This window comes from Nerophis ophidion, linkage group LG13 (genome assembly GCF_033978795.1).
Source record: "Nerophis ophidion isolate RoL-2023_Sa linkage group LG13, RoL_Noph_v1.0, whole genome shotgun sequence".
Classification (NCBI taxonomy): Eukaryota; Metazoa; Chordata; class Actinopteri; order Syngnathiformes; family Syngnathidae; genus Nerophis; species Nerophis ophidion.
In genome coordinates, this window is record NC_084623.1 from 29,528,708 (window position 1) to 29,542,849 (window position 14,142).

The 14,142-nt window shown below is 38.6% G+C and overlaps 1 protein-coding gene and 1 long non-coding RNA gene across 2 annotated transcripts in view; both read right to left on the reverse strand.

The window, feature by feature from the left end:
* Positions 1 to 2,262: 2,262 nt before the first annotated feature.
* Positions 2,263 to 14,142, reverse strand: part of LOC133564030 (uncharacterized) — a 27,040-nt gene continuing 15,160 nt past the window's right edge. Inside the window, exons 9-14 of the mRNA XM_061918118.1 lie at positions 5,088 to 5,213; positions 4,652 to 5,003; positions 4,275 to 4,380; positions 3,019 to 3,124; positions 2,702 to 2,760; positions 2,263 to 2,522 (exon numbers count right to left, since the gene is read on the reverse strand). The gene's annotated coding sequence lies outside the window, so the exon portion shown is untranslated. The remainder of the gene's footprint in view (positions 2,523 to 2,701; positions 2,761 to 3,018; positions 3,125 to 4,274; positions 4,381 to 4,651; positions 5,004 to 5,087; positions 5,214 to 14,142) is intronic.
* Positions 12,377 to 13,147, reverse strand: LOC133564932 (uncharacterized). The gene is made up of 2 exons (XR_009809374.1): positions 12,864 to 13,147; positions 12,377 to 12,513 (listed from the first exon to the last, which is right to left on the reverse strand). It is a non-coding gene; the product is annotated as an uncharacterized LOC133564932 (long non-coding RNA).

Sequence of the window (14,142 nt, forward strand, 5' to 3'; positions counted from 1 at the left end):
TATTGAATTTATGTAAGTTTTACCAGAATCAGGTATTTTGGAAAGAATCAAAAATACAAATATTAGATTTTACTGGCCTCATATTGGTCACACTCAAAATGACAGTTTTTGAAACATAACTCCAAAAATACACATGCAAAATGTCTAATAATGCCTGAAGAAATGCATCTTCGAGAGTTTTCCTGAAAAAAAAAAAACATTTGGTAAGGTTTGCAAAAACAAAATTTGATTTGTCACTCAATTTGACAGTAATGTACTTAGAATCCTGAGATAATGCGAAAAAAGCAATAAAAATGTATTCCAACATAATTCCTAATCCAAACATGCAAAATGTCCAAAAATGCCTGTGGTATTGAATACATGTGAGTTTTACTAGATACAGTTGTTTTTCAATGGTTTGCAAATACAAAAATGAGGTTTTACTCGATATGACTGTATAATGTAACACTCAATATGACAGTTATTTAAACATAACTCCTACACCACACATGAAAAATGGCTAATAATGCCTGAAATAATGCATCCTTGGGAGTTTTACTCGAAACATATGTTTTTTTTAATCTTGCAAATGCAAAAAGTAGTTTTTTTACTCAATACGACTATAATAGTCTTACAATCCTGAGATAATGCGAAAAAAGCAATAAAAATGTATTCAAACATAACTTCTAAGCAACACATACAAAATGGCTAATAATGCCCAGAGATATGTTTTTTCTTGTTAGTTGTACTAGAAAAATGATCTTTTGTAAGGTTTGCAAAGACACAAGTTCGTTTTTTTATTCAATATAACACTGTAACTGTCATACTAAATATGAAAGGTTTATAATCATAACTCCAAAACCAAATATGAAAGGTTTATAATCATAACTCCAAAACCAAATATGAAATTTGTCTTAAAAAGCCTTTAATATTGAATTTATGTAAGTTTTACCAGAATCAGGTATTTTGGAAAGAATCACAAATACAAATATTAGATTTTACTGGCCTCATATTGGTCACACTCAAAATGACAATTTTTGAAACATAACTCCAAAAATACACATGCAAATAGTCTAATAATGCCTGAAGAAATGCATCTTCGAGAGTTTTCCATTTTCCAGCAGGTGGGCTGTTGGTGCTGCCTGAAAATGCACCCCCCCCCCCCCCTAACTCCGCCTGTGGGGGTCCAATCATCACATGGTTTTCACAGTATACAGATGGGGTAAGGATGAGTTACTAGGGTGAGTTTCATGTCTCTACGACCATCCTAGCCAGAGATAGCTAGGGGGTGCATTTTCGAGCAGGTGGGCTATTGGTGCTGCCTAAAAATGCACCCCCCCCCTAACTCCGCCTGTGGAGGTCCAATCATCACAATGTTTTCACAGTGTACAGATGGGGTAAGGATGAGTTACTAGGGTGAGTTTCATGTCTCTACGACCATCCTAGCCAGAGATCTCCAAACTAAGGCATGCGGGCCTTATATATATATGTATATATTTATATATATAGACATATTTATATGTATATATACAACAATGTGTGTGTGTGTGTGTAATATATACATATATATATAGGTGCGGCATGGCGTAGTGGGTAGAGCGGCCGGCCAGAAACCTGAGAGTTTCAGGTCCGCTTCCCACCTATTGACATCCAAAAAAAATCACTGCCTTGGGCAGGACACTTCCCCCTTGCCCCCGGTGCCGCTCACACTGGTGAATGAATGATGAATGTATGATTGGTGGTGGTCGGAGGGGGCGTAGGCACAAACTGGCAGCCACGCTTCCGTCAGTCCACCCCAGGGCAGCTGTGGCTACATATGTAGCTTACCACCACCGGGTGTGAATGAATGTTGGGTCCCATTTCTCTGTGAGCGCTTTGAGTGTTTATAAAAGCGCGATATAAATCTAAGTGATTTATATATATATATATATATATATATATATATATATATATATATATATATATATATATATATATATATATATATATATATATATATATATATATATATATATATATATATATATATATGTATATATATATATATATATATATATATATATATATATGTATATATATATATATATATATATATATATATATATATATATATATATATATTATAAACATAATAAATACATCGGTATTACTATAATATAATCTGAAACCAGTCTTGTAATTAAATAGTTTTTTGTCGGATCAGAGGAGAAGAAATATAATTTCTTATCAAACAAGATATAATGCAATTTTTTTTTGATACAAACAAATAACAATTTCCCTTGTGGATCATTAAAATTTGTCTAAGTTTAAGTCTAACAAAATCCACACATAGTTAAATAATTTATATATAAAATATTCAAAGTCAAACGTCAAATGAAGTGAACACAAAGTCACACAAATGAAGTGAACACAAAGTCAAACGTCAAATGAAGTGAACACAAAGGCAATCATCATACACATGCAGGGCACAGGTAATCCCCATCAAGATCTGGTCTCAGGACACACTCGTGGTGAAACCACCTGTCACAGATGTCACAGCGGATCTAAGGTGAGGAGGAGGACGGAGGAGAAGAGGCAGAAAAGTTGGGCCATTAAATCAAATGTATATAAATTCCGGATTTTAATAATTCATCATTATCACTGTTACTTTTTTAGTACAAAACTTATGTTATCCACGCCCTGCTATTTCACAGCTTGACTGTATTGCACAGTAAAAACGTACCCAATTAGGGTCATCGCTCTCCTCCATCCCACAGCTGTGACAGAACTTGCTGAGATCATCTGTTCCAAAAAAGAATATGCATCAATATTCACTCTTGAATTTCTTCAAATATCTTGCTGATATTAAAATAAACTCCAGTAATATGTAATTGTATTACGCTGTCCTGATTATTTGATTTAATCTGTGCCATCAATGTTAGTGGCAAAACCTAATTTTAATGATTTACCGCCTTCCCTGTAATTTCAACTGAATTGCATAGGTTTAAAACAGCTCAAACATGAAGTAATTAATATTGATCTGTTAAAAATAAAATGCACCTGTTTCTCGGAGGAGGACAGTGGCAATATCAAGCCTCATCTTGTTCACGGCCGTAGGATTCGTCTTGATGTTTATTTGCTGCCCTTTCAATATTTCCTCTGCAAACTAAAAACAACATAGGTTAGGGTATGAGCATCGCTTTGAACTGAACTTTCGCGGCTGTGTTGGATCCAGTATGGATTGAACTTTCACAGTATCATGTTAGACCTGCTCGACATCCATTGCTTTCGGTCCTCGATGTGGTCATCTCCAAGGTTCTCATAGTCATCATTGTCACCGACGTCCCACTGGGTGTGAGTTTTCCTTGCCCTTATGTGGGTTCTTCCGAGGATGTCGTAGTCGTAGTGGTTTGTACAGTCCTTTGAGACATTTGCACAAACCACTACGACATCCTCGGTAGGCCCACATAAGGGCAAGGAAAACTCACACCCAGTGGGACGTCGGTGACAATGATGACTATGAGAACCTTGGAGAGGAGGAAAGCAATGGATGTCGAGCGGGTCTAACATGATACTGTGAAAGTTCCATCCATAATGGATCCAACACAGTCGCGAGAGTCCAGTCCAAAGCGGAACCAACACAGCAGCGAGAGTCCCGTTCACAGCGGAGCCAGCAGGAAACCATCCCAGGCGGAGGCGGATCAGCAGCGCAGAGATGTCCCCAGCCGATACACAGGCAAGCAGTACATGGCCACCGGATCGGACCGGACCCCCTCCACAGTCGAAAGTGGGACATAGGAGAAAAAGAAAAGAAACGGCAGATCAACTGGTCTAAAAAGGGAGTCTATTTAAAGGCTAGAGTATACAAATGAGTTTTAAGGTGAGACTTAAATGCTTCTATAGAACCCAGTTGTACCTGGGATGCATTGTCTTTAATCTTCTTTCTAATTACTTCAATTTTCTTATGAAATAATTGCATAAAGTCATCAGCTAGTCATCAGGGTGGAGCTACTGGAAGGAGTCCCTTGTTGGGTTAGCAATGCTACCGTACTAGACAAAAATTTAGGATCGTTTTTATTATGGTGGATGAGATATGAGCAATATTCAGCTTTAGCTAAGTTAAGCATGCGTTTATAAGTTATTAAACCATCACTCCATTTTTGGTGGTGCACCTCAAGTTTATATATATAATTTTTGGGCTACTTAATGGTATATATCACAAACATGTAAGGAACCAAGTCATGGATTTCTCTTATGAAAAAAGGTAATGACATTGAGGTTGTCCACATAGTTTCAGTAGTGTACAGTACACTTACTTTTAAGGCCAGGACACCACATGATGTGCCATCTTGCTGGCGTGCATGGGCCAGGGTGCTGCATGCCCACCTTGTCACGTTGCAGCCTTTCTTTCGCATAAAGGCCCTTAGTGATAGAAATATTATTTGTAAACAACTATTGAACTATTGCACCATTGTCATGAATTGATTAACATGGACCCCGACTTAAACAAGTTGAAAAACTTATTCGGGTGTTACCATTTAGTGGTCAATTGTACGAAATATGTTACATACCCCGTACAATTGATCAATAAGAGTATCAATCAATCATTTAGCAGCTCTTAGAGCTGCCTTTTGTCTGACGTTATAGTGCAAGTACTATGTATCAGACATCATCCTTTAATGGAAAAAAATACCTTGTTGACCCCAGGCATCTCTTGATGTTCCTTTGTGATTCCCCAAATGGATCCAAAAAAAGGCATCTCTTCTCGTGTGGGTAGATGACCTTTGTATTTTTAACATGGAAGCAAGATAAGTGAGGCACAAACCTACTATTGGACAGATTGATGTGTAAGATTGAAAGGGTACATGAAAAATTTTCAACTTCAGAATTGGCATTTGAAAGTGAGTTCAACCCTTGAAAGTATATAGGGCCTTCAAAACCACTAATAATGATCTTATAGAAGCAAGATTTGCTCAGTACTTCAACATCCAGTGGTTTTGTTCATTAATTATTCCCAAAAGGATGGAGAATGCCATTGGATCGAGCTGTAAATAAGAGGACCAAATGAAAATGTATTGCATAATCAAAGAAACAAATTCCATGTGCATAACAGTCCCCTACATACATACTTTTTGGATTCTTTGTTGTTTCCCTTGCCAAATTGCCGTCATGCAAAAACTGTCGATGACACCAGCCTTTTCTGGACTTATTTTATTATATTTCCTCACAAGAAAGGTGAGGTAGGCATTGATTACCTATGAAAGATGAAAAAATAAATTCATTGTGCATGATACATGCAGTTCCATATGTTGACTGACTCTGTGTGTAAATGCTACATATATTCAGTATGGAGGATCAGTTATCAACTAATTTTGCCGGTCACCAAATTCCAATTTATGTATTATTAACTTTATTAATAGATAAAAATCTTAATTAGAATGTGTATAGTCCAGAAATGCGCATACTGTATGTGAAGTGATGTAAAGGCATCAGACAAAAATTACAGCATAATACCTCGCTCTCAAGCTCCTGGTTGGGACCAACCTTCTCGATGTCCCAATAATACAAATTATAATTTCCAATCTTTGAAAGAAGGACATGGGCCTTCTTCCCTGCAAATGCCTCTTTCACATCTGCAGAAGATGAACAATATCAAACCATGAAACATGATGTATTCATTAACCTTTTATTAGAACATAAAACCCCTTTTTAAAAACATATTTTCTATTTCAACCACAATTCTTAAAAATGTCACGATTTCCTTTTTCTGAAAATTACGAGTTGTGTTCATTTTGCATGAATGCAACAAAGGAGTAACAAGCTTTACGCTCATAACTTTTTTCCAATTGAGTAATAAGCACAGAATGAAAAAAAAACTTACATATTTGAATTGGAGTTTTTTTGTATTGTGGAGTTGTTTCCGCTACCTCTCCAAAACAAGCAGCTGGAGGTGAGGAGGCTGGTGGAGGAGGAGGTGAGGAGGCTGGTGGAGGAGGAGGTGAGGAGGCTAGTGCAGTTGGAGGTGAGGAGGCTAGTGCAGTTGGAGGTGAGGAGGGTAGTGCAGTTGGAGGTGAGGAGGCTGGTGGAGGTGGGGAGGCTGGTGGAGGTGGAGGAGCTTTTCTGGTGGATTTGGCTAGACAAATTACAGTGGGGCGGTGTGTCTTGAGACAAATGACGGTGGGGCGGGGTGTCTTTGGATAAATGACGGTGGGGCGGTGTGTCTTTGGATAAATGACGGTGGGGCGGTGTGTCTTTGGATAAATGACGGTGGGGCGGTGTGTCTTGTCAGCGGGTGTCTGAGGTTTTTTACCCACAAGTTTACTAAGTGCCCTGGAAAATAAAACATACCGGTATTCAAATTTTAAATTACAATTTGCATTTGTTCAAAAACCCACAATTGAATTGTAGTAGCGTAAATTGAAGACCACATAGATCATAATTAATGAATAGATTATATTTCCTTCACCTTTGGATGGTCCCATTCATCCTTTCCACCAAACCATTCGTCTGGCGATGGTAGGGGGCACAGAGGCTCCGCTGGATGCCCAGCTTGGCACACACAGTCCTGTTAATCTGTAAACGTAGAGTGCACATGCGTTTCACACAGTAAAAAAATAGCTTGGACTATATATTTTGTTTGGTAGGTGCATGATTATAAAAGGGAGCATTTTTGGAGGATATGTAGAATTTTGTATCAACCACAGAACACTTTATATGTGAAAATGAATGTGGGCACACTAATATTTGTAAGATGTTACAATGTACACATGTATTCAGTCAAATAGTTGTGTTGTTTTCCATATTTACCGTATTGACAAATTCTGTGCCTTGGTCCGTTAATATTCTTTTGGGTGCCTCAAACTGATGAAAACATTTTATGATGCATTCAGTCACCTCTGCTGCATTTTTAGATTTTAATGGGTAAGCCTGTGGCCATTTGGTGAAGTAATCTATCATGACACAGATATATTGATTGTCATTTTTGGTCTTAGTCAATTTTCCCACCAGGTCCATGCCTATAAGTTCAAATGGGTGTTTGACCTAGAAAAGTAGAATAAAGAACATCAGATTAGGAGCAGGATCATTGGAGACGGTTTAATTGGTTACAGTTTATTGGGTGTAAATAAATACAAATATCAAAATCTCTTTTAATATGTTGCTGTTGTGTAGTAGTAATTAACCGTCCTCTTATATTTAAATTGACATGTTTTTACAGCTTCCCCTGTGACCCTTGGACTCAGAGCAAAGCCATGGAAGAAAATATATATATAAAATATATTGGCAACACTAAATGGTCCCTAGTGTGTGAATGTGAGTTTGAATGTTGTCCGTCTATCTGTGTTGGCCCTGCGATTAGGTGGCGACTTGACCAGGGTGTAAAATGCCTTCCGCCCGATTGTAGCTGCGATAGGCGACAGCGCCCCCCGTGACGCCAAAAGGGAATAAACGGTAGCAAATGGATGGATGGATGGATGGATATTTACCTTTATAGGTGTATATTCTACCTCCTTTTTTATTTTGGTCTGGCCGGCCTGGCAAACAATACAATCGGCCACCTGCAAAGAACACAATTCATATGAATAATGTTACCATCAGCTGGCAACATTTGGTGACTGTCATTTCATATTCTGTGAAATAGCATGAGGACCAGTTATAAAACTGTGTAATAAAGGAAACTTCTAGTAGGATTTTATAAAAAGCGAATTTGCTTCAAGTGTCATTGAATTACCCATTTATCAATGTCAACGGCCATTCCAGGCCAGAAATATCGCCTGGAAATGGCGTCTCGGGTCTTTTTTTGACCCGTGTGTGCTCCAATGGCACTGGCATGGAACTCCGTAAAGACATCATTGGCCTCTTTCGGTCCACACACAACCTTAGTTGTAGAGGATCTGGTCAGACCGACGTAGTAGAGTTCCTCTCCTAAGAAATACATTGGAAAATATATCAACACCAAGAAACATTTTCTTGTGAAGGTTGCTACAGCCAGATGGGTTAACTTATCATGTTGAGACACCCAATGTTAAAGATGAATTGTATGAATAAAAAGTAGCCATGGAGGCTCCATGTTCAGCTGCAACTGCATGAATTGTTTAAAATTTCCTGAAGAAAAGTTGTATCATGTAAAATGATTTGCAGAGAAACCTGTAGCAAAATAAAATTAAAAAAATGGAGACACAGGCAAAGGAAATATTATCGCAACAAGAGATTATTGTGTAAGATTTCCTGCAATAACCATTGTCCATCCTTACCTAAGGCACCACTTACCCCTAATCAGGGTCACAGGTGGTGCTGCAGCCTATCTTAGCATATATTGGGCAAGGTAGGAAAACATCCTGGGCAGGTAACAAGTCCTTCACAGGACACACACACAATTGACTCACACGTTCAAACTTAGGGGCCTACTTTTAAATAGTATCTTCTAATAAAATAATATGAAGAATTTGGAAGTGGATTTAAAATACAATGACAGGGAAGTTAACTAAACAATTATAACGTCTTTAAAAATGATTGATAACACAATTATACAATACCATTATTGTCAGTGTGTGCAAGTGTATCTGTCTGTATCTGCAAATGTACTACAGGTGTTCATGTTTTTTTCACATTTCTATCGTTACATGGCTAAAAGTAGGGCAATATAACATGTGCATCATTTTTTTATGCATTTTGGGAATAGTTTTATCTGTCGTTTAACCTTAGGAAGCACCCAGAGAGAACAATACATTCTGGAGACTGATTTGACATTAAGTTATCTAATTTATGACCGTCTTCCCGATCAACAGTAGAAATTAATAAGCACAATGCGTGAGGAATTTTTAGTCGACAAGTCTGCTGAACACGTTCTGGGACGCTAACAAGGCCTGTGCCATTAATTACCTCTACAAATCTCTTGAATATAAACGTTTCTGAAAATGTCCCCCCCCTTGAAAATTATACCTTGCAGCTTTTCGTCGAATTTCATTCTTTTCACTTATGGAGATGGCCGCTGAATAAATACCTTTAGTCTTGTAGTCCAAAATAGCCTTATACAGAGAGGGATCCATTTTCACTCAATTGAAAAGGTGACTACAACACTGGGCCGATTTTTGAATCCAAGGTAGAGAAAAAAAACAATGCTTAAAAATTGCAAAAGAGCGCTTTAATTATGTTTTGATATTGCTATCTTGAAACCACTTTGGACATTTGCCAAAGTATCGATTTTTGTAAGGATCTATTAATTGCACACGCGGATTGATACATTGGCAATGGAAAAAAACACCGGTGGTGATATTTCACCTTAAAAGGGCATTAAATGATATCGTTGTAATTCAACACTTATCGATACACAATAACGTAAAATCAACTACGTTTAGTTTATTCAAATTTACTATAGAGTTTAATCGAGAAAAGATAACGTAAATTGTGAGAAGTTATATGGCTTCCTATCAAAGTCATTGGCAAATAAAAACAAATGCAGTATTTTTGGTATCGATTTGTATTTATTTTGTGTTACATTGAAATAACACTGTACTTTTTCTGAATTGTAACATCCAAATGGAAACAACTTTGAAACCACCTAAGTGGAAAAAGTTTGGACACCCCTAATATAGAGGCTCACTTTGGTGTATATATTCTTTACAGTAAGCTGTCAAGGTAGACAATACATTTTTGGGACAGCAAATATTCCAATATTAAACGGTTATTGTTTTCGCCTTATCTGAATGGCCTGAATGACGGTGAAATCATTAAGGCTCACAATTTTTAATCCATCCACAAGTAAGGAAAACGTGGATTATGTCACCTTGTTATGTACATTTTGCATGCCGAAAGAGGCGATTTCAGCCACGCCGGTCATTACAGCCGAGTTTTTTTTTGTTATGTTTATTTATAATATTCAACATTTACAAACAGTTGAGAAACAATAATCAAAATAAGTCCAACAACAGTATAAAACATTACAAAACATAATAAAAACAGTACAAAACATCGCAAGTGGGTTGTACATTCAAAGTAACAAAAATAGAACCAGCCGAGTTTTTTTTTTAATGTTTATTTATAAATTTCAACATTTACAAATAGTTGAGAAAAAAATAATCACAATAAGTCCAACAACAGTATAAAAAATTACAAAACATAAAAACAGAACAAAACAGCGCCAGGAAGTTGTAAATTCAAAGTAACTAAAATAGAATACAAAAAAAAACTATATATAATAAACAAAGTGCAAAGCCCTATAGGCTCATCCAAATTCAGTAAATAACTTAAAATTGAAAAACATTTAAGTTTAAGACGGCGAAATCATTAAAGGCACTTGAATGACGGCAAACTCATTAAAGGCTCACAATTTTTAAACATTCACAAGTAAGGAAAACTTGGATTATTTCAACTTTTTATGTACTTTTTTATGCTGAAAGAGGCGAATTCCGAGCCGAGTTTGGACACTTTTCGAGACGAGTGATGCAAGCGAGTGACGGATTTTGGACGCCGGCGGGCCGCTTTCGGCCCGCATGCCTTAGTTTGGAGACCGATTTCAAAAATTGTCCCCAGCCGGGTATTGTTTTCCTTGGAGTTTATAGAGACTAAATCCAGCAAAAAATTTGGCATTATAAACAAAGGGAGAGAGTTTAGAGGGGAAAAACATGCATTTTCCAGCAGGTGGGCTGTTGGTGCTGCCTGAAAATGCACCCCCCCCTAACTCCGCCTGTGGAGGTCCAATCATCACATGGTTTTCACAGTATACAGATGGGGTAAGGATGAGTTACTAGGGTGAGTTTCATGTCTCTACGACCATCCTAGCCAGAGATAGCTAGGGGATGCATTTTCCGGCAGGTGGGCTATTGGTGCTGCCTGAAAATGCACCCCCCCCAACTCCACCTGTGGAGGTCCAATCATCACATGGTTTTCACAGTATACAGAGGGGGTAAGGATGAGTCACTAGGGTGAGTTTCATGTCTCTACGAGCAACCTATCCAGAGATAGATAGGGGATGCATTTTCCGGCAGGTGGGCTGTTGGTGCTGCCTGTGGAGGTCCAATCATCACATGGTTTTCACGGTATACAGAGGGGGTAAGGATGAGTTACTGGGGTGAGTTTCATGTCTCTACGACCATCCTAGCCAGAGATAGCTAGGGGGTGCCTTTTCCGGCAGGTGGGCTGTTGGTGCTACCTGAAAATGCACCCACCCCTAACTCCGCCTGTGGAGGTCCAATCATCACATGGTTTTCACAGTATACAGATGGGGTAAGGATGAGTTACTAGGGTGAGTTTCATGTCCCTACGACCATCCTAGCCAGAGATAGATAGGGGATGCATTTTCCGGCAGGTGGGCTATTGGTGCTGCCTGAAAATGCACCCCCCCCCCTAACTCCGCCTGTGGGGGTCCAATCATCACATGGTTTTCACAGTATACAGATGGGGTAAGGATGAGTCACCAGGGTGAGTTTCATGTCTCTACGAGCAACCTAGCCAGAGATAGATAGGGGATGCATTTTCCGGCAGGTGGGCTGTTGGTGCTGCCTGTGGAGGTCCAATCATCACATGGTTTTCACGGTATACAGAGGGGGTAAGGATGAGTTACTAGGGTGAGTTTCATGTCTCTAAGACCATCCTAGCCAGAGATAGATAGGGGATGCATTTTCCGGCAGGTGGGCTATTGGTGCTGCCTGAAAATGCACCCCCCCCTAACTCCGCCTGTGGAGGTCCAATCATCACATAGTTTTCACAGTATACAGATGGGGTAAGGATGAGTTACTAGGGTGAGTTTCATGTCTCTACGACCATCCTAGCCAGAAATAGCTAGGGGGTGCATTTTCCGGCAGGTGGGCTATTGGTGCTGCCTGAAAATGCACCCCCCCCCCCAACTCCGCCTGTGGGGGTCCAATCATCACATGGTTTTCACAGTATACAGAGGGTGTAAGGATGAGTCACCAGGGTGAATTTCATGTCTCTACGAGCAACTTAGCCAGAGATAGATAGGGGATGCATTTTCCGGCAGGTGGGCTGTTGGTGCTGCCTGTGGAGGTCCAATCATCACATGGTTTTCACGGTATACAGAGGGGGTAAGGATGAGTTACTAGGGTGAGTTTCATGTCTCTACGACCATCTTAGCCAGAGATAGATAGGGGATGCATTTTCCGGCAGGTGGGCTATTGGTGCTGCCTGAAAATGCACCCCCCCCTAACTCCGCCTGTGGAGGTCCAATCATCACATGGTTTTCACAGTATACACATGGGGTAAGGATGAGTTACTAGGGTGAGTTTCATGTCTCTACGACCATCCTAGCCAGAGATAGATAGATGTTCAGGCAGCTGGAATCAACTCTTCACTGAAAATGCACCCCCACCATAACTCCATCTCTGGTATTTCGGGTACTTTTGGTAAAGTTATTTGTGAATGTTCAGTTTGAAAATTCTTAAAATCAAAACAACGATAGGTATCAGATGCATTCATTTATTAATGTATTCATCCATCCACCCATGAGCTTCTTACAGTTAAAGAAAATGTCATATTTTTAAAATACATGTATTGGATCCCGTCGAGTGAAGCAGCAAACATTCGTTCTCCTTGATGTCTCTAAAAAAGTACATATAGAGGCTTACTTTGGTGTATATATTCTTTAATACAATACTTCAATACATTTTCGGGACAGCAAATATTCCTATATTAAATGGTTATTGTTTTCGCCTTATCTGAATGGTGGCGAAATCATTAAAGGCTCACAATTAATCCATCCATTAATAAATCCAAAGTAAACACAACTTGGATTATTTCACCTTGTTATGTACTTTTTTATGCCGAAAGAGGCGATGCACCCACCTGAATGACGACAAAATCATTAAAGGCAATGACGGCGAAATCATTGAAGAATCACAATTAATCCATCCATTAATATATCCAAAGTAAACACAACTTGGATTATTCACCTTGTTATGTACATTTTTCTGCCGAAAGAGGCGATTGAATGACGACGAAATCATTAAAGGCAATGGCGGCGAAATCATTAAAGAATCACAATTAATCCATCCATTAATATATCCAAAGTAAAGACAACTTGGATTATTCACCTTGTTATGTACATTTTTATGCCGAAAGAGGCGATTTTAGCCGAGTTTAGCTACTTTTCGAGACGGGTGACGCAACCGAGTGACGTAAGCGCGCTCCCGACAGGGGGTGCATTTTACGGGGGGGGTGCATAATTCGGCACAACACCGCCTGTATTTGGTGAGTGAGCGACACGTTTTATTTTGTGGTGGCTATCGATTTAAAGTTAGCATTAGCTCCTAGCACTGTAATAGCAGTGAAAAATGTTGCCATTAGCTAAAAGGACATGCTAATTCTAGACACATTTTGGCTGCAGAACAGTGTAGTAAACATTTTAACATTAACCAGTTAAACGGACATTTCTTCTCCTAGACAATTATGGCTTTAGTGGCTGTTTGTGAGCAGTGAAAACGCAGTTTAAACCAGTAATACTTATATTTTCACTAGTTAGAGACCTGTTGGCTTGGACTGTGAAAGCTGTGTTTTAGCTAACGTTAGCTAACAGCACATTGTGTCATATTTTATCTCTAGTGGCGGTGAGCAGTGGTGAAACCTTTTTTTATGCTGAACAAATTTTAGCTACAGTGGCTGTGAGCAGTGAAAAAGACGTTTTTTGTCACTTTGTTTTTCCCAAACTAGTTGAACAGTCGTTTTTCATCTGCTGCACACATTTAAGCTCCAGAAACTTAGCTGTGGGCTATTGAAAAAGTTGTTTAAACAGACATTTAAAGGTCCTTTTATTTAGCATTAAACATTTTTGTTCTTATCACATTAATTTGATATTTTTTGTTTATTTTCTCACTCTAGATTATTGTCATTAATTGTTAGTAAACTACTGGTTAAATGTTAACTATATGCATGTGATTAAGCTGTGATTTTGTAACATAGGTGACTGTAACATTACTTTATTAGAAGTGAACATCAGACATGTCATTGTACAGCTTTAACACTCGTTGTGTAAAGCGCTTTGAGTCACTAGAGAAAAGCGCTATATAAATATAATTCACTTCACTTCACTACCCAGAACTAAGTCTTAAGGGGATAAACTGGCTTAATATTAGTTTCCTGTCTCTTATGTTTGTTTTTGCTTTTTATTGTGTTGCAGGTCTCAAGAAGAAATGCTGTGGAAGTGTAAGTACTGCCCTCTCATGTGTGAAAAGA